The 3,860-nt window shown below is 35.5% G+C and overlaps 1 protein-coding gene across 2 annotated transcripts in view; it reads right to left on the bottom strand.

Annotated features, from left to right (window-relative positions):
* The window catches only part of LOC106870527 (BAI1-associated protein 3), a 1,007,871-nt gene that overhangs the window by 184,945 nt on the left and 819,066 nt on the right, over nucleotides 1-3,860 (bottom strand). The window lies entirely within an intron of this gene.

Consider the following 3,860-nt stretch of genomic DNA (forward strand, 5'->3'; position numbering starts at 1 on the left):
TATATATATATATATATATATATATCTTTTCTCTTTTATATATTTCAATTAATATACTACGGCCAGGCCGGGGCAACTCCTTGAGGGAATTTTAGTCGAGTCGAGTCTGTCGACCCCAGTACTTCTTTAAGTCGGCACTTGTTCTCTCGATATCTTTTGCCGCACTGCTAATTTACGGGTACGGAAACACACGAACACCAGTTGTCAAACGGTGATGGTGGTGGTGGTGGTGGTGGGGAACAATAGACACACATACAAATATGTAAATACATATACGACGGGCGTTTGGGTTTGGAGCGGCTGTCATCGTAAGACTGTTCCGTCATAAGGAATCTACCACTTATTAACCAGAATGACAGCAAGTAGAATAAATTGGTTTTAAATTCTGGCACAAGTCCAGCAATCGTGCGGAGGATGTCAGTTGATTACATCAACTCCAGTACACAACTGATACTTATTGTATCGACCTCGAAAGGATGAAAGGCAAAATCGACCTCAGTGGAATTTGAACTCAGACCGTAAAGATAGACGAAATCCCTCTAAGCATTTTGTCCTGTGTGCTAACGTTTCTGTCAGCTCGCCGCCTTAACAACCAGTAGAATATTGGGTGCAAATTTTGCCTCAAGGCCAGTAATTTCGGGGGAGGGAATAAGTCGATTACATCGACCCCAGTACTCAACTGGTATGTATTTTATCGATATCGAAAGAATGAAAGGCAAAGTCTACCTGAGCAGAATTTGAAATTAGAACGTAAAGATGGACGAAATGCCGCTATGCATTTTGCCCACCGTACTAAATATTCTGCCAGCTCGCTGTTTAAACAAATAGTAGAATATTGACATTATTTTACTCTGTAACATTGTTATGTTACAATCTGGAGAATATTCCAGTCAATCTGCCACCCAGCAGGCAGGAAATATCTGTCTCAAGATGGTGCTGTCTAATTGATTTTATTTGCTCATGTTTCTGGCAGATTTCACCTGATGAATTGATATTTATTAACTTGTAATAATTCTATACAAAAGGTCTACTTTATAAGAATCCTTCTCCTGACAACTGCTAGGAATTATAACGGGAATTATTAGAAATTCAGTCCTTCAATTGTCGTAGTCAAAGACATATTGTCTCTTATCATATTGACTTATCTTTAATACACTTTGTCTTTGCTAGGCCACACTTATGGTCAATATAAAAGAGATACCATATATGTTCAGTTTTAGGTCTATAAACACCCGCAATACAATAACTCACAAGTACATACAAGTACATGCATTTACAAAGGGAAACATTCTCACACATGTATAATCGTGCGACTACATATATTAATATACTATTTATATGCATATATATGTGTGTACATTTTAGATATATATTCTTTTATTCTTTTACTTGTTTCAGCCATTTGACTGCGGCCATGCTGGAGCACCGCTATTAGTCGAACAAATCGACTCTAGGGCTTATTCTTTGTAAGCCTAGTACTTCTATCGTACTCTTTTGCCGAACCGCTAATTTAAGGGAACGTAAATACACCAGCATCCGTTGTCAAGCGATGCAGGAGGGACAAACACACACACACACACACACACACACACACACACACACACACACACATATATATATATATATATATATATAGTGAGAATTTACAAGAAAACAAAAGACGAGGACGGGTGTGTAAATAACAAACAGCAGTTGCAGAAATAGCGATGTAAGCAAGTACGACATAAGTGTAAATAAGGGAGTGGGGTAAGTCGTGTAGTGTACACACACACACACACACACACACACACACACACACCCACAATAAAAAAAGATGTAGGGAACCATTGTTGGTCTGTTGAAAGCTTGCAATCAGCGACGCTATTATTCAACTTTTGCAACATGGAATACATAAAGGAGGCGATTGATATCACACTATGTTCAATTTAATCCATCTCACCATTACATATTACTCTAAGCTGTGGGTTCATTTACGAACGGGTGTGATTATAACATTTCAACTTTTGCCGACGTTACATAATGTTAAAGCTTAATAAGCATAGATTTAAACTATTGGAATCTTAATGACTTTTAATATTAGATGATTAATATATAATAATGGTTTAACAAAGCAATTTGGAAATTCTTTGGCTATATTTCATCTTCGTACCGCATATACTATAATAAATGAGATTAAAGAGATTATCCTCATTAACAGCAACATTTGAATACAAACGTGTACTAATACATATAAGATATAATACAGAGTTCTAAAGAAATGTAATGTAGATGCGTTAGCTGTGTCTCGCTTGTTGACAGAGGAGCAGCAGTATGCACAGTTGCGTTTAGTCTTTCTATAATCATTTGATCGTGTATATTCGAACTCCAAGAAATATAACAATATTGGTTTCACACTATGGCACAAGACCAGCAACTACAAAGGAGGTGGGGTTAGTCGTATACATCGACTTCAGCACTCAACTGGTACTTGTTTTATCGCATCCATAATTAGGCACTGTATGACCTGATGGTTAAGATGTTCGCTTCGCTATAACGGAGTCTCAGGTTCGATCTTCTGCATGGTATGCTGCGTAAATGTTATTATCTATAATCCCAGGTTGACTCATATATTTCGAGAATAAAGTTGGGAAGACACAAATGGAACAGAAGCTCGCCTTTTAACTGTACGTGGGATTGCAAGCTGATTCTGCTGAAACAATACGTTAAGTGAAACGTAACATTAAGTTACATGTAACTGTTCAATGATCAGCCACTTATACTTTTACTGAGGAGCGAATAATTCACTTAATCTAACTACCGAATCCACATCGTCAATAAACGTAGATCCAAGACACAATGACATACGCGTAAATAGACAGATATACTCAAAATCTAAAATATTTCACACAGGATCTAGGGGGAGTTTTAACAAAAAATCTACCTCTTGATTACTTGACGTAAGTGAAAGTTGAACATCATGGCATGTGCATTTGAATGTATTGTTATTAGTGTTGTATTCATCAATTCACATCAGGCAAAAATATTTGCATAAAAAGTCGGGTTTTTTTGTCGTCATGGATATGAACACTGCTTCACTAATTCAGTTACGTTCCTTGAGAAATAAGTTAAATAAGAATGTAATATATATTACTTCTGATCTTATATCGAAGTTCATTTATTTTTTTCACGAAACGTATACCTCATATTAAGACTATTTTATCGTTGCTCAAAAAAAATGTTTTCAAAAAGTATAACAGTGAAAAATATTATAGCAATGCAAGCAAAGATGTTGTCTTAGTCTAGAAGATAAATACAAAAATGAAATAAAATAAAATAAAGAATACAAGATTGTCTGATGTATTATGTTTTTACGCAGAGCAAAAATAGAATATGTTGATCTTGTATTATTCAAAAATCTTAAGTATGTATTTGTCTTTCTCTCAAAACATTAACGACTAGCAAATCTTGAAGCAGAGTGCAGACATATACAAATTTTGCATTTGTTTTATCTTTTCAATGTGTATGACAAAAGAGAAGCGCAAATTATATTGTACATAGAACTGAGAAGACGACATTAACACACCACCAAATCAGTTCTATTTTACTTGAAAGAAATAAGTATCATGTTACTTGCACTGTATATCTTATTCTGTTGAACTACTGAACTCATATGGAGAATGATGAAGAGGGAATTGCAATGCAAACTACTTTAAAAACAATTCAGAAATTGTGTGCATTTTATACTATATATTTTATGGAGATAATAAACAGGAAAACAATGAGAGAGATATATATCTGATGCCAGAATGTACACACACACACACACACACACACACACACACACACACACACACACACACACACACACACACACACACACA

This window comes from Octopus bimaculoides, chromosome 6 (assembly GCF_001194135.2).
Source record: "Octopus bimaculoides isolate UCB-OBI-ISO-001 chromosome 6, ASM119413v2, whole genome shotgun sequence".
In the NCBI taxonomy this organism is placed as follows: domain Eukaryota; kingdom Metazoa; phylum Mollusca; class Cephalopoda; order Octopoda; family Octopodidae; genus Octopus; species Octopus bimaculoides.